This window comes from Schistocerca serialis, chromosome 8 (genome assembly GCF_023864345.2).
Source record: "Schistocerca serialis cubense isolate TAMUIC-IGC-003099 chromosome 8, iqSchSeri2.2, whole genome shotgun sequence".
In the NCBI taxonomy this organism is placed as follows: Eukaryota; Metazoa; Arthropoda; class Insecta; order Orthoptera; family Acrididae; genus Schistocerca; species Schistocerca serialis.
This window is the reverse complement of record NC_064645.1, coordinates 62,643,435-62,667,594: the sequence shown is the minus strand read 5'-3', so window position 1 is coordinate 62,667,594 and position 24,160 is coordinate 62,643,435.

Genomic DNA, 24,160 nt, shown 5'->3' with positions numbered 1-24,160 from the left:
GTCAACAGGTGCTAGACAGCCAAACCAGAACTGAGCTATAAATCAAAAGTCTCAAGTGACCAGATTTTTCCTTGGCCTCTCATCTCTAAAAATATATGTTTTTGTTGTTGTTGTTGTTGTGGTCATCAGTCCTGAGACTGGTTTGATGCAGCTCTCCATATATATGACATGTAAAATGATTTGTATGGCCTAAGCACACCTCTGTCCACAATATTATCAACTTCAACCTTAAGTTGTCTCGTCTCAGGTGGTGATAATCAGTATGGTGGGCATCTCAATGGGATCTTTTGAGTTAGTTCTATTTCATATTCACCCCCCACCCCCAGTACATCTCACAGGCAATCAGACAAATTTCCCCACACAACCCTCTAACACTATAAGCTTGTCCCAGTTTCAGATGCTGGAACACAAAGATCTCACCTTCAGCTAACCCTTCTCCTCTGGTTGCAACTCTTAAACCCATTTGTCCTCCACCCCCCTCCCCCACTCTACAAGCAATGATGACAAAAAGAAAAGGAGCAACATCCTGCATCAAATCCAAAATAAAACTTACCTTGTCTCCAATGAGGAATCAGCACTACCTGATGAATAAAATCAGATCCCAGGGTAATCTGCACACTGCGACTACATGCCACCCTCATCACCAACCTCCAAGTAAAACTGTGTATCCTAACTTTCACCCACACACTGCCCAAGAACTCCGTTGCCCCTGAATTAGCCAACTTAGTTTCTTACTTCAGCACCTCAATATCTATCATTTGTTTCATGTCCTCTACAATATTATCAAGAGCCTCCTGCTCAGTGTATTTGAAAAGTAGACTATGCATAGCATCGTGAACCCTGATTACTGAAAGCTCTAATAGTTCATCCCCCCTTGAACAGCAAAATATGATATAACAACTAATTCATGCTTTGCGCATAATCACAGGAAATTCTCTGCAATCCCCAGTCTAAATTTGTATAAGGCCAATTGATCACAGGCTGTATGTTGCACCAGATGTTCCAATCTATTGGAAACAATGGGATTCAATAACTGATATAACTACTTACTAGTCAAAACCAGTCACTTGCCTCACTTAGTCTTGCCATACCAAAAGGTAACATATCACACAGTTGGTATCTTCTATTGAACCGATAGACAACTATTCTTCTCCTCATAACAGAGTCATCAAAGGATTTGGCAATTTAGCAAACATTGCCCTGAATACCCGTAAAATTCCAGAGCTGCCTATTTGGTTATCCTTATCCGTTGGTTATTAGATACCCATTCAACATTGATGATTAATCTTCTCCATCTCCTGTATCCTCTCTTAAGGTTCATTGATCTGCTGCTCCAAGTCACTATATACTTACCTCACCTTGTCCCCCAATACCTACATCCCAGCTACTAACTCAGTCTCTGTTGCCTGAAAGGGTTCCCAGACTGATCCGGCACAGTGGTGCTACACAGATCTCGATCTCTGTTAGCATAATGCAAAGCACAAGCCGTCAATCTACTTAACTACTCTGAGGCAATTCAGCCCCATCAAAGAATGCTTTTAACGAATGGAGCATGGCCAAAACAACAGAAATACAAGAGGCAGCGTCTCTCACCTCATCTGGTCTTAGCTGTGGTGGCACTACAGCACAGTTGGCAGCCTTACATAAACGCCGCTTCAACTCAGCTCACTCCAACTTATGTGTTCCCTCTGGATGTTGATGACATGGGTCTCCTCAAACTGTTGCAGATTGTTATAGCAGAAAAATGTGGCACAGTTCAGCAAATTACATGCCATTTCAGTACTGGATAACAACAAAAAACGAGCAGCAATACCATACACAATAAGCTCCTCCTTACAGAGTACGAGGGCTATTCAGAAAGTAAGGTGCGATCGGTCTCGAAATAGAAATAACATTGGAAATGTGATGGAACTTTGCACAGCACTTTTCGGTTCTGAGCACACAGTGACCACATAAAGATCCTAGAAAATAGTGTCTCCCTTCAATTACGACTGCTTGCTTGAAGATATCGCCTCATTTTCACGCAGACCACATAACGTAACTTCCTTCTTCATAACAATTCTCGGCCGCTCTCTGCAGGGACGATAAAGACGCTCCTGCGGTGTTTTCGAAAGAAGTATTTGATCACCCACTTTAATCCCTCTGAGTTTTTCATCTCTGCTTACATGAACCGCTAACTGTGAAAACATCATTCTGGCACAGACAATGAGCTGCAGTCCAGCGTAGAGAAATGGCGGACAGCAAAGGCGGCTGCCTCCTATGCCGAAGGTATTGAGAAGTTGGTACTGTGTTGAGAAGTAGCTGGCAGATATAGCTAACTGTTTCAAATAAAACATTTTTGATTTTCACTCTTGTTTCCAAATCGCGACCGATCGGATCTTAATAAATGAATAGCCCTCGGACATAAGTGGCCATTCCACACGCGTGCTTCAGATCACTGCAAGTCGCAGGGCGCAGTGTAAGCTTTGGCACAGGAAGACCGCCACTGGGCGTATGGAGAAATGTCGCTTGGACTGGTGGGTTTCAGTACCCGTTGACACACTTTGGTGCCCGTTGATTGGTGGGTACGACAAGTGTGAAAACCACACGAGACATATTGGTGACCTTAATCTGGAGCAAAATACATGTCACTGGCCTCCTTATATGCTGACGAGGACAATTATAATAATAACGAACTAGGAGGACAAGATTAATGACCAAGTAGTAATCGAATAGTTAGTAATGAAGAACAACAGGCTGCAATGGTTGGTCCAACTACATAGCGAATGGAAACAAAGCCCTCTAAAAGCTTCACATCTGAGGTAAACTCACGGACCGAGATTGCTAAAGGAGGCTCTCACCTAACAAATTTATAGCACTTGTGACGTGTGAGTTCCAATGTTCTATGCTTTAACGGTATGCATTTTACATTCTGACAAGGCGATATTGCGGTGTTAGTAAGCGGGCATGCACCTCAGGTTATCCAACGGCAATTTATTACAACAAATATTTGTGTATCTGAATTACTGACTCACAGATTCCTCACTTTTCTTCAAACTACTTGTCCAGATACAGAAAGTGTGTTCACTTGTTTATACTTCCATTCACTTATGTCTTTCCTCGGTTCCAGCAGATTACTTAATTGGAAGAAAATATGTTTAATTTTTTCCTCGTTTTCTGATTATGAGTTCTAGTACCACATCTAGTTCTTTGAATCTTCAGTGTGACGCTATTCGACGTTAATCACTGTCTTAAACCGGAATTTCAAACAAGAATCCACTAAATTCCAGATAAATTGATTTTTGAGGCATAACAAGATGTTTCCTTTGTAAAAAACGAGCTGTAGGCCGAAAGCTGCAAACACTTTTCAGACGTGCAGAAACTATTAAGCTACATTCTATAATACGCATTGCACAAATGACTCCCTAAATATTCTGTTAATGAATACAAACATGTATTTCACTTTGGGAATTTCAAAATTTGTATCCAAATTACATGAAAATTTATCCATTGTGGGTAACTCACTACGACTCCAAAAATATTTTTTCTTCAGACGCACATATTTTCGAAAGGCTCAGGATGCGTTTTGTAAAAGATCAGTTGAAGGGACGAAAGGCGAGTCACAGTAGTTATATTTTGTGTTGTTGTTACTGAAAATCATAATTGCGAAAATGAAGGTCTGAGTGCGCAACTAACAGTTTAGCGTCACAGGATAGCAGTTAAATGTCAGAAACAAAAACATTTTTGATAACCAAAGTTCTGGCTTTCAAGAATAAAGCTAAATTTAAATCTTCTAGCTAACATACTTACACGGATCTCCGATGAAATTTTTCTAACATACTGCAAGTTCATCTCTGGGAAATAACTATACGTCAAAAAATTTATATCCATTTTACATTTGTTTCGTCAGGTCAAAAAGTGCTGGATATTATTTAATATGCGCTCGGAACCTAGATTTGGCACACCAGGGGATGTGACATACGTCTGTTATTGGACGTTAGGGGGTCAAAAGCGCATGTCTCGTGCGAAGTATTACAGGCCACAACTGAGTAAGAAAGTTTTCCCTCTGTGTATAGAAAGTGACGTGCCATTGCCATGAAGATATTACACGTAACAAAGTGCTGTTTCTACGCAGCACAGCACAATAAATGGTAACTTTTTTGGATCTCTGTCATCTTCTCCCATTGCTTCTCTCAAGTTGGAAATCTAGCTCGACGGCGCCTGCGACCTTCCTCTGTAATGGTCCAAAAGCTGCGACGTCATCCCTCAGCATCTGAAACGCTTTCAGCAGCAAGGTGTCGACACCTGCGGGAAAAAGGCCAGATCTCAGATGTTAGCGTGAGGCGTAATCCGGGTTAACGTTGTCACATTGGCGCCGAATTTCTCGATAGCTCTAGCCAAAGCCAATGTTGATGTGCCACACTATGGAAAGGACGTCACACCAGCTCCTATGCACATTCCACCCCTCCTTCTGACGCCTCTGCGAAGGGTGACAGGACAGGGACGCCCAGCGTTTAAATCTCGCGGTTTTCTTGTGGGTGGCCGAGAAAAACATTTCAGGCAAACCACCGCTCAGGATCGACACGGAAAGACCTCAGGCGGTGGCAGAGATGGCGTCAATGAAACCACTCCATCCCTTCGGTCGTTCATTTACACACATTTCGCGGTAAAAAACGACAGTTCACAGTGCAATATGCAACAGAACGAGATTCCTCATAATCTTCGGGACTACTAACCCCCCCCCCCCCCCCCCAAAGATTCAACCATTCTCAAAGAACATCGTGGGACTGTAACCCCTCTGAGTAAGACCTGATCCTTTTGGGCACAACACAGTCGCAAGTTTTGGTTCTGGTCTACAGGGCGGAACCAATTCCGCTAATATCCTCAGTGCCACCCGCACATCTTTGTTGAGAACCTTAAAAATGTACTGAGACGTGGATTCAGCGATAACCAGATGCCGGCAGCGTGGGCAATACTTCCGACAACCTCCAGATCTCGCACGTGGCCAGTAGGCACTAATGCAGCAATACAGCTTGAGGCAGCTGTGGTTTGTCGACATGGTTGCCTGCGCCGTGGCACATAGTCATCGGTGAACCCATGTCTCTGTAAAGAGACTTTCAAATGCCCATCAAAAGTTTGCGATGGCACCGAAGGTGTAGCCAAAGTGGAGGGTCTTAGAGGAAAATGGTTCAAATGGCTCTGAGCACTATGGGACTTAACTTCTGAGGTCATCAGTCCCCTAGACCTTAGAACAACTTAAACCTAACTAACCTAAGGACATCACACACATCCATGCCCGAGGCAGGATTCGAACCTGCGACCTTAGCGGTCACGCAGTTCCAAACTGAAGCGCTTAGAACCGCACGGCCACACCGTCCGGCCTCTTAGAGGAACCTTCTCCTTTTATTCACTTAGTTATCAATGTCGCACTGCCCCATGGTCATTCCACAGAAGTGTGCGAAGACAAGAAGGCTGAAAAAAGACAAAAATACTTTGCTCTTTGGATCACACGCAGATTTCTTTTTTCTTTTCCAGGGTCTAGACTATGATAAGGGGGCAGAATAGAAAAGGGAAGAACTCACACTTCTTTCCCGGCGAATGACGTAACAGTTTTAGATTTATTGACTTGAAACGTTTCTTTTTACGTGTAAATAAATTTAAGACCCAAACCTAACATAATTTATGTAAAGCTACATAAGAAACGCTATATTTTTGTCTAAATTCCGTGTGTTGTCTTTAAATTGACTTATAATGTAAAACTGTAGTTAATTCTTGAATGTGAGAGAACATACAAATGTTAAAACTAGCAAAAGAGAGGAACTGTATTTTTTAACTGGCAAATAATGCGTCAGCCGCAGCGCAAGCTGTGTCAACAAACAAATTTCATCCGATCAGCCGCGCCGGAAAGAAGTCCAGCGGAGTCTCTCGAACATTTTTCCACGCCAAACGCTTCCAGAAGAGCAAGACACTGAGGAAAAATGACATTGCAGTTGCCTGCAGTTGTCTACTTGAATGTAAACACGAGCGGCGTCTGGCTGGTTCTCTCCTGAGGCCCGCTCACCGTTGATGTCTCCGCTCTTCTCGATCGCTCTCTCTTAATGATCGCTCTCTCGAACGACTTTGCAAAAAGGTTATTGTACTTGAAAGTCAATATATGAATAATTGCCATTGTTTACTAATATTTCATTTCACCAACATTAACCCTGCCTGTCATCGACAAGCAAGTAGCCGAAGTGGCGTCAAATCTAAAGACTTGCAACCGGCGAACGGTCTACCCCACGGCAGGCTCTAGTCACACGACCACCTTGCCTGCCAACTTTTTAAGTGTTTCAGCTAGGATAACTGCGAGACTGCCGACATATCGTTTGCTGGTCGCTGCGGGAACATCATTGATGTTCAAATTCGTGGCAGCCACTCGTGCGTCCCTGATGGTCTGTCAAGCCGATCTGTAAACGTAGTTTCCGGGCAGCACTTCTGTGCATAACGCGTAATATTCATGGTCGGCATACGGCCAGCAAACGATGTGCACCGTCAGTCCACTCCACGATATCAAAGCAGGTCAAACAAAATCTTGAACCAATTTTCTCCCTGTTAGTGGTAAATTTATCTATGGCGTGTGATAATTTAAACTTATCATTTTTTTAATTGGCTGTTTTTTAATTAACGGAACTCCAGTTAATTTCCTCTTATCAAAATTGATTTTTCAGTTACCACTAAAGAGCGCCACACAAAATAGATAAAACCTTCTTTTTTGAAAATAATGATTCAGAATAATAACTTTCGGTACACTTCCTACTAGTTAGCATCTATTATACGATCTGGTTTACCTTAAACTGTTACTCAATTGATATGTCTGTGTGTTTGGTGGAGCAGCACGAGAGGTCTGTCTGCGCAGATTTTTTTCTGCGGATAGGTGTAGGGGTGGGCGGTGGGAGGGGAGGACAGGTTCGCACCTTTGCCCTGGCTGGGAACACCCTCGAAAACTGCAGAATACATAAACGTCGTATCACATTCCACGCAAAACATGTCGGTAGTGTGTTCAGTCACAGACAAAATGCTGATAGCGTAATGAAACTAGTAACATGGAAACAAATCAGTATATTACAATGAATTGAATACCCCTACCTGCATATAGGCATTGATATAAGTCAACGGGGAGAGTTGAAAATTTGTGCCACGACCGGGACTCGAACCCGGGATCTACTGCTAACATTGAAGACGCTCTGTCCCTCTCAGCTACCGAGTACACAGAGGATAGTGCGACTGTAGGGACTTACCTCTGGCACGCCTCCCGTGAGAACCACATTCCCAAATTATTGTCCCTCACTATATTCATAGTGCCCCTGCCCATTAAATTTATTACTCGCGGCTTTTTGCCGATTCCCGTAAGGAAAAAAAAGAAATGGTTCAGATGGCTCTAAGGACTATGGGACTTAACATCTAAGGTCATCAGTCCGCTAGACTTAGAACTACTTAAACCTAACTAACCTAAGGACATCACACACATCCATACCCGAGGTAGGATTCGAACCTGCGAACGTAGCAGCAACAGACACTGTGCATCCACACAGAAGAAGATGGTCAAATGGCCGGTGAGCCTCAACTATATATATATATATATATATATATATATATATATATATATATATATATATATATATATATATACTTTAAGTGTCTCATTTCCTAATCTAATTCTCTCACCATCACCCGACTTAATTCGACTACATTCCATTATCCTCGTTTTGCTTTTGTTGATGTTCATCTTAAATTCTCCTTTCAAGACACTGCCCATTCCGTTCAACTGCTCTTCCAAGTCCTTTGCTCTCTCTGACAGAATATTATTTTGGAGTATAACCGAAGTTTTTAACATGTTTATCCTCCATTAAGGTACGTCCTAGGAGGTACTCTTCATGTTGTTGTTGTGGTCTTCAGTCCTGAGACTGGTTTGATGCAGCTCTCGATGCTACTCTATCATGTGCAAGCTTCTTCATCTCCCAGTACCTACTTCAACCTACATCCTTTTGAATCTGCGTAGTGTATTCATCTCTTGGTCTCCCTCTACGATTTTTACCCTCCACGCTGCCCTCCAATGCTAAATTTGTGATCCCTTGATGCCTCAAAACATGTCCTACCAACCGATCCCTTCTTCTAGTCAAGTTGTGCCACAAACTTCTCTTCTCCCCAATCCTATTCAGTACCTCCTCATTAGTTACGTGATCTACCCACCTTATCTTCAGCATTCTTCTGTAGCACCACATTTCGAAAGCTTCTATTCTCTTCTTGTCCGAACTAGTTATCGTCCATGTTTCACTTCCATACATGGCTACACTCCATACAAATACTTTCAAAAACGACTTCCTGACACTTAAATCTATACTCGATGTTAACAAATTCCTCTTCTTCAGAAACGATTTCCTTGCCATTGCCAGTCTACATTTTATATCCTCTCCACTTCGACCATCATCAGTTTTTTTACTCCCTAAATAGCAAAACTCCTTTACTACTTTAAGTGTCTCATTTCCTAAGCTAATTCCCTCAGCATCACCCGATTTAATTTGACTACATTCCATTATCCTCGTTTTGCATTTGTTGATGTTCATCTTATATCCTCCTTTCAAGACACTGTCCATTCCGTTCAACTGCTCTTCCAAGTCCTTTGCTGTCTCTGATAGAATTACAGTGTCATCGGCAAACCTCAAAGTTTTTACTTCTTCTCCATGAATTTTAATACCTACTCCGAATTTTTCTTTTGTTTCCTTTACTGCTTGCTCAATATACAGATTGAATAACATCGGGGAGAGGCTATAACCCTGTCTCACTCCTTTCCCAACTACTGCTTCCCTTTCATGCCCCTCGACTCTTATAACTGCCATCTGGTTTCTGTACAAATTGTAAATAGCCTTCCGCTCCCTGTATTTTACCCCTGCCACCTTCAGAATTTGAAAGAGAGTATTCCAGTTAACATTGTCAAAAGCTTTCTCTAAGTCTACAAATGCTAGAAACGTAGGTTTGCTTTTCTTAATCTTTCTTCTAAGATAAGTCGTAGGGTCAGTATTCATACCCAGCAATATACCAATTTATATCGCTTACAACAGTGTCAGGTTGAAACCATGGTTACTTCGCTCAGTCTGTGAAAAGACAATCGGATCGCAGCAGATCGCGCTCTTGCAGTTGAAGTGCAGTGATACTGTATTTTCTCGCTGAGATAGCGGAGTTTGAACGTTGAGGTGAGTACTTTGTTACGGTTTCCTAGTATTACACTTCCAACCATTCTAAAGAGCCAAAGAAACTGGCATATATTCCTAATATCGTGTAGGGCCCTCGCTAGCACGCAGAAGTGCGACAACACGACGTGGCATGGACTCGACTAATGTCTGAAGTAGTGCTTAAGGGAACTGACACCACGAATCTTGCAGGTCTGTCCATAAATCCGTACGAGTACCAGGGGGTGGAGATCTAAATAGCACGTTGCATGGCATCCCAGATACGCTCAATTATGTTCGTGCCTGGGGAGTTTGGTGGCCAGAGGAAGTGTTTAAACTCAGACGGATATTCCTGGAGCCACTCTGTAGCAATTCTGGGAATGTGGGGTGTCTCATTGTCCTGCTGGAATTGCCCAAGTACGTCGGAATGCACAGTGGACACGAATGGATGCAATCATCAGAAAGGATGCTTACGTACGTATCACCTGTCATGGTTACATGTAGACGAATGAGGTGTCCCTTACTACTCCAACTGCACACGCACCACACCATTGCAGAGTCTCCATCAGCTTGAACAGTTCCCTGCTGACATTCAGGGTCCATGAGTTCATCACGTTGTCTCCATACCCGTACACGTCCATCCACTCGATACAATTTGAAACGAGACTCATCCGCTCAGGCAACATGTTTCTAGTCATCAACAGCCCAATGTCGGTGTTGACGGGCCCAGACTATGTATAAAGCTTCGTGTTGTGCAGTCATCGAGGGTACATGAGTGGGCCTTCGGCTCCGAAATCCCATATCGATGATGCTCCGTTGAATGGTTCGCAAGCTGACACTTGTTGATGGTCCCGCATTGAAATCTGCAGCAGTCTGCGAAAGGATTGCACTTCTGTCACGTCGAACGATTGTCCTCCGTCGTCGTTGTTCCCGTCCTTGCAGGATCTTCTTTCGGCCGCAGATGTGATGTTTTACCAGATTCCTGATATTCACGGCACACTCGTGAAATCGCCGTACGGGAAAAAATTCCACTTCATCGCTACCTCGAAGATGCTGTGTCCCATTGCTTGTGTGCCGACTACAACACCACTTCCAAACTCACTCACATGTGGATACCTGCCATTGTAGCAACAGTAACCGATCTAATAACTGAGCCAGTCACTTGTTGTCTTATACAGAAGTTGCAGACCTTATCGCCGTATTCTGCCTGTTTACATATCTCTGTATTTGAATACGCGTGTCTTTACCAGTTTTTTCGACGCTTCAGTGTATTTGCGTCGTGTAGCCAAACCGCGAAGTGTTAATGAAAAAGAGATGAAAGGTCGACCAAGTAATGGACTTCGCTATGTATGAACGTATCTGATGCTCCTAACTCCTGATTATCTACGTGTGAATTATCCGTGCGCAATTAAATGATTTTTTAGCACACTTCTCTGAAGTGTACTGTTATATCCACAACGAATATTTTTTCTTTTGTTTAGAATAGACTATTAGGTATGTCACTCATGTTTTCCCGCCACAGGCTTCAAACCTACCATAGTTCATCTGATTTTCCATTTCATCTTAAGGTAACTATGGAGATTATAGCGTTGCAAAACGTCCAAGCTTGATTTTCACTCTTAAATGTTTTCCTAGCCTTAGGAGCTAAAGGTCGATAATTCCCACCGCTCTGTTTCAGGCGAGGAACACGTGGGCCCCACGTAATGCAGTGGTCTTCCAAATGTGACATGTACCATGTTTTGTAAACGAAATAAATATCAGTTTCCAGTGAGAAGAATAGGGACTGTGCTGCGTGTGGCTTAAGCTTACGCTGAGCATAAATGTGTTCAAATTTTAGCGAAGTTGTAACCCATCCAGGCTGATGTCAATTACATTGCTGAATGTTCCCCTTAAAGACAAGCAGCTACATAATCATGAATGTTACCGTACTGCAACGTTAACGAAAAGATGACGTAGTTTTATTTCGAAAGAACTTAAAATATAAACAAACTTATTGAATGCAGCAGCTCCTCGCTAGAACCGAAACTTCCCTGCTTTAAAATTTTGAGGCACTACACAAAATGCACTTTTTTCTACTCCAACAGAAATTTTTTTGAATTATTGGTCTCCGTACATAACGCATTAGCCGGGCACCTTGTGTTTCAGCCAGTGTATACGAAGTGTGCCTCTGGAGGCAAATAATAGGTTGTTTTATTGATTGTGTTCTACAGCTGTTATAAATTGTAGAAATGATACCGTGTAAGACATTACGCTGTTGTCAGTTTACAGTGTGTCCTGTTTCCGTCGAGAACCATTGACCAGCGCAGACTTCTGATAACTGCAAGAATTACATATAAATTTAAAATAACATTATTTACAAATATTATACTTTTGACAATGTATTTTTTATTTTCATATGTAACTCTTACCGTTAATAAATGTGTGTGCGTGATAATGGTCTTTAAGCGATACTGGTCGTACATCAAAGAATAAATTGAACAGCAATTTAAGGTGTTACATGACGTCATTTCTACAAAATAATGTGATATGATATAGAACTAATTAATCTGGAATAATTACAGATAAAGCAATTATCATATAAAAGCCTCATTATCTTGTTACATGATAATCACTTGTTATTTTATGTAGGTAACAGTTTCTCTATATATTTGTTTGACTTTCTGTTATATAGTTGTACGGGTTCTGTAGGTGCCTCTGTACATAGTTATACCGTTTCCCACTATAAGTTTTCTGACACTTCAGGAGCACGTTCCTCGACGACATCTGCAGCAAGTTCACGGTCCTACATTCTCTTCGGAGATAACGGGAGAAAATACAGTTGGCTTCTTCATCAGACCTGCAGTCACAGTAGGTAGAAGGGCCCATACTGATTCGATACAGGTGTTGGCAAAGCTTCCTATGATTAAATCTGACGTGTGATTTTGTCACTTGGAAGTTTTCGCTGCAATTGCTTTTGTCGTTGCAACGACGTTTTGGCAGACCGAGGACCATTGCTACATAACCTCTGGCCTTTGCTTCGCATGACATGTGTAGTTTGTTATTGCAGATTTGGATCTTGATGGTACACAGGAAATCATAAGGTGGTAGATAGTTCGTCGTATGTCATCAACCTGCATACACTGCCTGTACTTCCCAGCAAATATTTATCCATTGCCACTGTGATTCTTAAACCAAAACCTCATCATGGCTATATTCCGGCGTGAAACTTTCCTGCGCTTCTTATAAGATATGATACACATAAAAAATGTTTGTGTTGTTACTGTGGTACTTTAATAGCGTCAGCGTCGGTCGTGACTCTGGCAATATTATTATGTCGTCCGAGACCATTTTTGCGCAACTGAGTCCCTCCAGGATTACATCAAGTTTAGCTGTAATGCGTAAATGGTTTTATTGTAGCAGTTATCCACTTCTGTAGCCGGGGTTAGTAAAACTTCTCTGTATGATGGCTAATGCTGGGAGAAACTTTTCTCCACCAGAATTTGGCAGGCGAGAGAAGGAAAGCCGGTGGTGTAAGGTTCCTCATCGACAGACCCTGCGCTAATGTCTTAGATAAAGGTCCTAACCTCTCCTCTTTGTATCGCAAAATGTGGGCTCGTGGCACTGCGTTTGATTATCTGTCTATCGGACAGGTTTTCACCCTCTTCCTCCCCACATCATCATACAACAGAAACATAACCCGGCGTAGTGAGCTTACGCCTCGCGGTCTCACAGCCAACAATAGCATCTGCTCTTTCTTTCTTACTATAATTTCTGGGATAGGTGCAAATTTCATAGATAAGGTGGCATATTCCTTCATCTCAATTGCTAAGAGGGTTATTTGCCTCAGTAAAGCAATGTATGTACGTGGTGGAGCAGCGCGTAAGATCATCTGCGCAATCAAACCCCATGGAGACATCGCGAGAAAAACCTAACTGGAGATATTTTATTATTTGAGGCTAGTAATATTTAATGGATGAATTTATAAGCAGCGTTTTCAGTCGAGCAATCCTAGAACTCCTGATTGTCGGGATCGATGTCTGTCTGTCAGCTGTAACTGCATTTTGTGACTGGGAACCTGCTGGCTCACTATCTGCTCGCCAGTTTTGTTGGCTGAAAAAGAACAGAGCCTCTACAATGTAAAAGATTCCACTCTGCCCTGTGAAGTGGAGAATGAGAAGTACAAAAGCACAAGGATATCTGTCTGGAAGAACAAAGCTACAGAAGAGTGCCCGTTATTCTAATAAGAGTTCAAACAATACAATGAAAGACTTAAAAGTAAGTGTATGTGAGACAGAGAGAGGGAGAGAGAGAGAAAGAGAGAGAGAGAAAGAGAGAGAGAGAGAACAGATGGATTGCACGTCTTGGGCAAGCCATCGAATTTGACTCTGAGACGCTACACTGTTATTCAAAGACCGCATTCCTTTTCATTTTTATGATGACCTTATTGTCCCAGAAATAAATTTGCTCCAATCGCACAATTTCTGTCAAGGTTTCCGTGACATTTTCTCACATCATGCATAAGAGCAAAAGAATCTGTAAGTAAGGGTCTTGTCTCTGAGCCGTCATTCTGCAAGATTTCATCTATGGTGTGTCCTTGTTTTGCCTGACTAGCTCCGATTTTTAATACTACAGATACAATTATTCCTTAGTGACGTCCGTTACCCTCAAGTAACAAACTCATTTTCCCACGCGAAAAACTCCCACTTGGCGAAAAATGTCCCCTGTAAAATTAGTTCACCTGTGCTCTCGCAAATTTCTGTGTCTCACCCTGTTGATGTTTTATGTCTCCTGAGCAGTAATCTCCCCTATTTACTGCAATGTTCATTCTGTCTACAAGTTCTGAGAAAGAGAACGATAGTCCTGATTAAGGAACTGAAGTGTTTTTGTTTGCTTAAAATAAATTCTGTTACACGTTCCGCTTTCCTAATACTTTATTTGTTAATGTTGTCTATGGACGAGCAAAAATGTGTTGAGCTTGGAGGCTACATATTCAAGGACAAATGAAGCATTCCACATTTAAAAGACATCCTTGAAATGACTGCGAAACTTCGCTTTAATAGCCATGTGTAAAATTATAAAATTTACTGTCCCAAATTTAGCATTTAACGGAAGTGAAACTGTGAAACTCAGTTGAAGTCGTCGTTCAACACTCGCACTTCACAGCATTCTGTTATTAAGAATAACGCTAACAATAATGCAATATTTCTAGCACTTTGCTAACACATTGATCTCGGTTTTCCTTCAACAAATTCTCATTCTAACCAGTCTGTTTTTTGTTCTTCTTTGCAGCTTGTAACAACAGCAGCATCTTAAATCGACATGTAAGTAAATTTATTACTATCCTAGTTGAAGATTATTTTAAGTGTAACCTACAGTTAGCGGCATCATTGACTCATACAGGGATTGCACAGAAATTGGGGAACACAGCGACAAATGTATGCTCGAACACAAATGCAGACGATAGCCGAGCACGCAGGTTGCGCCGTTGTACTCGACCACAAGCGATGCCTATGGAATGTCTTCGACGGGTCGCAGGAGTCAATCGTGGTCGGAACAGTGTTCTGTGTAGGTGAGAGAGCATTATGTCGGCGCTGAGTGAATTCGAGCGTAGGCAGATGGTCGGCGGTCGTGTGATGGGTGCTTCCATAACGAACGCAGATGGAGTGTTCAGTGTTCCAAGAGGCACCCTGTCGAAGATATATACCGCATACTGGGAAAGACTAAAAACCTCATCAGCTATGTCACAGTGCCGACGATAGTGTGTTTTGAGTGATTGTGACAGAGAGTCATCGAAGAGAATTGTGACATAAAATTAGAGGACAAGATCTGCAAAAGTCGCTGCAGAACTGAGCATTGCACTCACGATCCCTGCCAGCCCCAAAACAACACAGGGGCTGAAACTGCAGGGCACGTTGGAACTGCAAAACCACTGATCAGTGATGCAAATACGCTTCACACGAAGACGTGACGACAAAGCTACAAAACCTCAACTATGACGCAATGGCTGTGTTTTCGTCCCTATAGTGAAGCATGGGTCTGGTGATTATTGGGGCAGACACATCGTGTTATTCCGTGGACCCCAAGATTACTCTGCATTCTCGCATTACTGCCAAGGATTATCTGGCTGATCAGGTCCATCCCAACGCACAATATTTGTTCTCTAATGGCGTTTTTCTAATCCAAGGCGACGGTGTCCCAGTTCGCACAGCTGGTATCGTCAGGACTGGTTCTGCGAGCACGAGGATGAAATGTCGCCCGTCCCCTGGCCACCTCAATCACAAGATCTCAATATTATTGAGCTTTTTGGAGAGAGGGTGATCAACATATTAATGGGGATTTTTTAGAGACGGGTGGTCAACGTTGCAGCGCTGCCGCAAAATGTGGCTAGGAGTGGAGCCATGTACATCCTGTAAGTAAGCTAAGGCTACGCAGCGAGTAACTAGTCCAGAAATCAGGTCTCAGTGCTTGTTATTTGCGAGAAGATCGCGTTATGACTCTTGTGAGAGGGAAAAACTTCTACCACATCGAGCAAGTACCGAAATTTGACAGAGGCAGAATCGTGACCAATCGGGGCTGTAGTTCGTCGTTCGGCGCTGTCGCTCTTCGTGTTGGTCGGGATCCCACGACTGACATGCTGATGCGGGATGGCTGGGTTCAGAAGGGCCACACTCGACGCCAAGCCGGATGCCACCAGCCCACGAGACTGGTGCCCTGGAGGACAGACGGGTTATGTCGTTCGCTCGGCCGTGTAGAACCGTACAGCTACGTCACGTGCCTCGCCTGCCACAGTACAAGTGGCGACAGGCAGAGCGCGACGGCGTCTGTGGCACCGCCGGTTGTCACACCGGCCACCACTGCTGTGGCAACAGAGGAATACAGTGGTGCGTCCAACAGCAACAGACGCAGCAGCGGCGTCACGTCCTGTTCCAGGCAAGCCTCGGTGTCTTAAGCAAGTGCCTGTTCTACGGCCCCATCGCGTTGACCATACCTGTATTTGTGGGCTACAAGAACAAACGTTGCCACATTGGATTCGTGATCATGGCGCTGCCCTTGCATGTGGGGTGATGGGATGGAGCGCGACTCGGGTGCAACACGATCACGTTTGTTTTGCACATCATCTAATTTGGGCAGCAGCCGTTACATTTCTGACATGTTACAGCCAGTGGTTGAGCTCTGTCTTCGAGCTCTCTGTGTCGCTGGCTTTCGACGCTGATAACGCAAGAACGCCTGTTGTTCGAGTTGTCCTGACCAACCTGGCTTCCAGAACGTTCTCCAAATCTCTCACGCACTGAGAACATCTGGTCGTGGGGTGCCGCGAGGCTAGCACGACAACTCTCCATAGCCGCTGCCACTGATGTACTGTGGCGTTATACACTGCGCAAAAAAGTGTCACATTTTCGAAAGGCCGTAATTGTCTCCCACTGCGGCGCATAAGTTTGAAATTCGGCTCAAAGGTGCCTACGACCCTCCTCTCTTATGATGCTAGAGCGTGTCGACTTATGACGTCACCCTCGCACTCGGCGAAGCTTCAGAGAGCAATGTGTCGACACATGGGAAAAGGTGCCACCGCTCCGAAGTTCACTTGAGGTGTAAGGTGGATTAATGACGTGACATTGGCACGAAATTTCACCACGATTCTGCCCAATGCCATCGTGGACGTCTCACGCGGTAGGAATGTTGTCACACTCCGTTTTACCCACAGTTGATCCCTTCTTTTGAGACCTCTGCGATTTACGATGGAAGCCTGAACTGCAACACCCAGGATTGCAATTGCGCGGTTTCCTTACGAGTGGCCGAGGAAAACATTTCGGACACACCGCTGCCCAGAATCGACACGAAAATCCCGTCAGGAGGAGGTGCAGACGGCGAGAATGACACCAGCCCTTCCCTTTGGGCGTTGATTCCCACATATTTCGCCGTCGAAAACGACAGATGGCAGTGTGATGAGCAACAGAACGACGTTCTCGACAACGTTCGACACTGATGACCTACCCTGGACGATTCATCTGTTCTCTAAAGACATCGTGGGACCGCAACCTCACTGAACGTGATGTGACCCCTTTGGAGCGTAGTGCAAATGAAAGTTGAGCTGTAGTACACTGCGTGAGTCTACTAAGAAGTGTGCAGAACCATTCGACGATATGTGAACGTGGTTCGAAGCAGCAAAGGGTGTTTACAATTGAAAAGTATGGTATCGATAGCTACACTGCCACGGCGTAGGTGCAAGTTCTTAGGTTGGCACTACGACACCGACGACAGCGCCCATTAGCCAGCGCTGGGCAGCTCTATGAGCTGCGCTCCAGATTCAGCCCATTTCGATGCCGAGCAGACGACCAAGCAACATTGTTTCTATTTCACAGAGGGCTAGCCAATACAGATTTTGCCAGTGTAACTTCTGTGAGCTTGAGACACCTGGCTTCGCACCTACGTGCTCCTCAGTTCAAAATTACGTATTCATCTGCTTGCTAAAGTAAAGGTGATTTAAATTCGGACTACAGTACCGAGTGTTCTACCTCACCTGCTCCTCCTAGCTTCCCACATTCGGCCTACCCTCCAGTTTACAGGAGCAGACCCACGCCCCCCCCCCCCCCCCCCCCCAGGCCGGATAAAAAAAAGCTCTCTTGTTTCGCGCCCTCCTGTGACATGATCACTCTGAGGTGCAAGACTGACCTCTGCGTGAAGAAAACGTCAGAGGGTCCCGCTAGAGTCCCGCTCCTCCCACACCCCCACTACGGCAACCCCCTCGGTGCCAGCCATGCGCTTTCCCATGTAGCTAAGTGGTGCCCTCCCTAGCAGTAACATTGTGTATAGCAGAGAAAAAGTTGTGGTTGCACTACACTCCAGAGGGTCATATCACGTGCGGTGTGGTTGCAGCCCCACGACGTCCTTAGAGTGGGGATGAATCGTACGAGGGGAGTGAGAAGTGTCGAACGTTATTAAGAACATCGTCCCATTGTTGAATATAACGCGAACGCTCGTGGCATCAAGCAATCATGGGAAGATGTGGTTTCATTAACGCCCTCTATGTCATCTCCTGGCGGGATTTTCATGTCGATTATGGGCAGCGGTGTAACTGAAATGTTTCCCTCGGCCACTCGTAAGAAAACCCCGCAATTGCAACGCTGTGTGTTGCCGTTCTGACTGCCATCGCAAATCGCAGAGGTCTCAAAAGAAGGGATGAATTGTGGGTAAAAGGGAGTGTGACAACCTTGGCACCGTGTGACGCTTCCACGATGGCGTTGTGCAGAATTGTGGTGAAATTTGGTGCCAATGTGACGTCGTTAATCCACCATACAAGTCACGTGACCTTCGGAGCTGTGGCCTTTTTTCCCCATGTGTCGACACGTTGCTATTTCAAGCGTCGGCGATCCCGAGAGTGACGTCACAGGGCGCTACGCTTCTGCACCATTACAGACGGAGGTCGAAGGTACCTTTGAGCCAAATTCCAAATTTACGCGTCGCAATGGGAGACAATTAGGGGATTTCGTAAAAGTGGTACTCTTTTATGCGCAGTGTAGTTGCAGGATTGCACCCTCAGCTGCCTTCCCAGATCAGTTCGTGTCGATGTCAAGCCGGGTTGGACGTGTTGTTGCTATCTTCTATACCCTCAAAGCACCTCCCATTAATACCCTAATACCTTTTGTGTGGTGAGGATTGTTGTTTGATGTTTATTTTCGTCATGGAGCAGATGACTTCTGAGCAACGTACTGAAGTGATGAAAAGTTATTACAAAAACAGTGAAAGTCCCATGGCAACCGTTCGTGAATTGCATGTGACACTCGGACGTAGTGCACCTCCAACCGAATCATCTATGCGGAAGTTGATGCGGAAGTTTGAGACCAAGGGATCAGTTTCAGACGTTAAGGAAGTAGGACGACCGTGTGCTGTTCGAAGACAAGAAAACATTGCTGACCATAAGGCCCAGAATATCGGTTCGCCGACGAGTTCAACATTTGAATTTGTCACCAAGTTCACTGCATGAAATCCTTTCAAAAGATCTGGAAACGCATGCGTACAAGATTCAACTTAAGCAAGACCTAAAGCCTGCAGAGCCTCGAAAGAGACATCGATTTGCTTAATGGGACTTGGCTCGACAAGCGGAGAACGAGAATTTCGCAAAAATAATTTTCTCAGATGAAGCACACTTCCACCTTTGTAGATACGTCGATAAGCAGAACTGCAGAATTTGAAGTAACGAGTGATTGTGGAAGACGAGACGCATCCTCAACGCACGACTGTATGGTGTGGGTTCTGGGCAGGAGGAGTTATCGGTCTGTACTTTGTGATGTTACAAAATAAAAGTGATGTTGTTATTCAATGGAAAGTTGGAAATTGAGATTTAGCTTACTGTTTTATCAATCACAATTGGCGTAAGAATCATGGATTGACCATTGTCATAAAATATTGCATTATGAGATGTGAATAGTTTTTACTTGCAGTTTCGCGTGGCTTGAGGCAGTCACAACTAGCGTGCTATTGAATAAGAAATTGCGTTATCGTCTTTCTAACTACTTCATGATCGTAGATACGATCATACCCGGTTGCGAAGTTATTGTTATGACAAAACAATTTCCTAAGGGACCAGAAAGTTCTTAAGGGCGCAAAAACAACTGTAACATCACACAAAAGGGAAATTCAATATTAAAGCTGATGCAAGAAGACGATAAAACAGTTTTCTTTTTATCAATCCAACACGCACATTGGACTGCTGATTTTGGTGTCTGTAATCTTAGCAAAATGCATAATTAAAATGAAAATAATACTGAGGAGGGACTGCTGATCTTGGTGTCTGTAATCTTAGCAAAATGCATAATTAAAATGAAAATAATACTGAGGAGATGATAGGAATGAGCACTGCTACATGATTAAGTATCCCCAGAACAAATATTTATTATAACTAAAACATATATCGTACCTTAAGCTTAGTACTACAATGACGGTAGATTTTTATGTCTGTATCATGTCCATTGAGCGCTCTTTTATATAGCCATTGTCCTTTTGAGTCACCCGTGCGTCGTCACGATAAGTTATAACGGTTCTTCTTACACTTCACTCAAACTTAGACGGAACACTTTTTTATTTATTTAGTAAAAAAAAATTAGATCAGACCGCCACAAATCTGCGTCCGTCTTACTTAAGAAAAACAGTACAAGTCTTTAGCGCTCAAGGCTTCATTTGTTCTCCAGCGAACAAAATAGTGAAGGATCGTATATCTATCCGTATTTTTCTGTTTATATTGCCGCCCAAAGACGACGAATTACATTATTTAGAAAATTCCACCGTCGCCACGCGACGCCTCATTATACATTAATCATTATTTATAAACAAGTATTTGCCTTCTGGCTGAAAGTATTAACTACTCGTATTTGCTGTTTTAATGAAGTCAAAAATAGCAAGTATCACATTGCCTCTCATGAGGAGAGAGGGAATGCCGAAGGATTACCTCGATCCTCATGTCCTCATGAGATATTCGTGATTTTTGGTGTGACATTTACATAATGTTACTGGCGTACTATGTACATAAATTGAAATTACATTTATAAACATATATCAGATATTTATCATTTTTCAAAATAAAGTTTTTCATTCTTTGTTCATCAGTCACTTCATTCCTTAATACCAAGATTAACATTTATGTGCATATTTAAGTTTGGTCCATATTTGCTCATAACAATAAGTGAACGTTCATTTCGCACTTCAGGGGATAGAATTCAGAAATTACTTTCTCTTGAGCTTAACGACTAATACATGAGTACAGTGAGTGCTTATTTTCACTAAACTAGAGTGGACAATGTTCGAGCATCTGTTGACTCATTGTGGTTCAATTACAGTTTAATAACGTAGCACTACACTTCTGATGCTTTCACTTTCTGTGTTAGCTGTCTACGGCGTTCATCATGCAGTACATCTGTCCTTTCCACTGTGGTGCCAGGAATTCAAGTGGCTTCTCGGGTTTTTATTTACAATATGAAACAGAAGAAGTGGAAAATTATTAGTATAACTTACAACCTATTGGGTACATTTGTTAAGGATCGGGCCTGGTCTGGAGTTTAGGGTCTTCCTATAGTGCACATTCATTTTCTTTGTCCATCAAGAGACAGGATTATAATTCATTTTAGCAGTGTTCAGGAGTGCCGGTATTAATGGCTTTAAGGCCTGAGTAATCTAACAATCTACTTCTCACTCATCTTAACTTCAACTCAAGAAAATTGCTTAATTTACGTATGAAAATGTAGTCACAAAAGTGTACAAATGTCTTTCCTCCAGTATGTACGATGGAAGTCATGGCGGTTAGCAGTTTAAAGTTTAAATTGTTTCGTCACCCACACGTCAGCCACTCACAGCGGCTGCACAGTGTTGCGTGAGCTCCAATACTCAGTATCCGTTCGCGCTCAGGCTGTGACAGAGCTACTGGTCGTCGATTGCTCCTTTTTTTTGTGAACTTCGTATCACACGAGTGCATCGATACAAACACCTCGCGCGCGTTTTCCATCGGAGGAGCCGGACACTGAGGCTGCCTCCATACTTCTCTGTCAACTGCCTCCCATGAGGCTCACAGGTAAGTGACGACGAATGTTTTAGCTGTCGCTGCACTTAGAACAACACTGAACTTTGCGTTGCACCTGTTGTCGTAGCCTTGACTTCTTTTTACACTTGCAGTACAACACTACCACTAATATACAGTGAACAGTTATTTTTATTATGCACGTCGCACTTTAGTGTGCATCTTCACACGGCATTCGTGCTTAGTTCCTTCGCCGATAGAGTTCATTTACAAAACAATCAATTTTGCAGGTTTCCTCCATTGGTACAGAAAGACTTATATTCTACTATTTACAAAAGATCACTTACGAGCTAATATTTACAATTAATGGTCACTCCTTTTGTTAAGTCCAGTGAACAACTGCTTTATGAATGGACTCTTTATATCTCAAGGTTTACTTTCACTAGTGAACCTAAAAATATGATTTCAAACTTTCTTTTAAGGGCTCATCTCCTCATTATGAAAACTACAGATTTCGCAACACTCGTTGCATTTATTCTTTAGTGCACCCAAGATCATTTTCTACTGCCACGCAGCATATCTACTACTTAACGAGTAAGCATTTAACACTGAATCTTTTTTTTGTGCTTTCATTTGTGCTTGCCAATTTTTTTTTTATGTATTTGAGGGCAGACTGGATAACAATAGGTCTCCCTCTTCGCTTCATGTACTCAGCAATCGTTCTCTGTTAAAAAAAAGGGTAACGCGTGTCTACTATTTTTCGCATGAATGGAATTACCGACAGTTCACTGGGTTTACGCAACCGGTCCATAACAAACATTACCAAAGCTAGCGAAGTTCATCACGCTATGTGTCTCATTTCTCATAAGCACTGCTTTGCCTCGAAGCACACGTGCCTTTTACAAGTCGACCCTTGGTCTGGGTTAATGAACCAGGATCAAAAGGAACGGGCACAAGGAAAATAGATTTCATAAGAGGAGTGTCTTAGGAGACATTTTTTTAATAAAATCTGCATATAAATAAAATTATCATAATAAACATAGGCACATATATAAATTTCAACCTCTTTCATTACAGCATGCTTTGCTACTTCCACGTCTTACTCTGGTTATAGTCAGTATTAAGTTTAAATATCACTGCATTGCTTGTTCTTTAGATTAGCCTTCAATTAGGGTATTGAATGGTCGCTAGATTACACTACAAAACTTCTGAAGATCTTTACTTGGATTTATTTGTGATACAGGGGGCTTAATGTGTGGTTTTTTAGTACCTTGATTCTACTGAAATCAATTCGTCAGCTAACATTCCTCATATACTCTTTACATTGGGCTCAGATCACAGGGAAATAGTTTACTTTCATAGCAATTAATGGCCTCGTGGAGTACTTACGCTACATTATTGATGCTTCATGGTTTGCCTCTATTTGTACTGTATTTCACCTAACTTAGTTTACTACAGCTTATTGTCTCCTTGCGTGAACACATGTAGGTTACCACTTGTTTTTCCATTTAACAGAACGCTTTAACTGAACTTTAAGCTATTTCTTCTACTCCTGTCCACTGTCTGGACTGTTTGAACATGTACCTTTTTTTTAAGCAGGTAATTTGGGCTTTTACAACAGAACTTCAAGTACTTACATTACTAAAAATAAATCTGTAAATCTTCTTGTACCTTGAGAGAAGTGCTTATTTACGCATCCTCCTCCATTTCTCACCTTTACGTATTTATATAGATTCTGGCAATCACCCCGCAAGCACATTTTTTTATACTGACTTAAAGCTAAATTGAAATTCTTTCTGCAACCTAAATTTCCTGCTTCAGCTTGTCGAAGAAATATCAGTTCATGTCCATCACTATAAACAATTTTTCCATACTTAACATTTAATACTTAAAGTTTACATGTAGTAGCTGTTACCATGAAGTCCGTGCGCTGTTCAACACAATACTTATCATTAACAGTTCACACAAGGAAATTTCCAGTACGCAAGAGGCAGGAAACCGAAACAGATTCTATCTGCAGTTGAGGCTGTGTCTGTAAACTAATTCTCTGTTTCAATGGACCAATCGCCCCCGATATGGAGCAACCCTGAATCGGCAATGATAAAACTTTTGAAACAGAAGACACCTGTCTGAAGAGACATGGTGACGTGAATTGATGATTGCTCCTGTATCAACAACGGCTGTGAAAGGAATGTTGGCAATAGAAATTTTAATCGAAGCCTGGACCTGTTCATCATAAATGTTGTTAATGTCTTGAGCTTCTTTGTCACGTGCAAGGTCATCTCGTCAGTCGGTCTCATGGTCGTACCGTATCGCATTAACATACTCAGAATCAGAGTATTCGTTAGTACCCCCACTCAAAATCCGCAGCGACCTCTTGGAGGCTGAAAGGCGCTGCTTCTAATTTTCCGCAGGATGTTTAGTCTGTTTGTCATTCATAGCCTTAAGTGTTTGTTCCGTTTCATATTAGTGCTGGTTATGTGGTACAAAT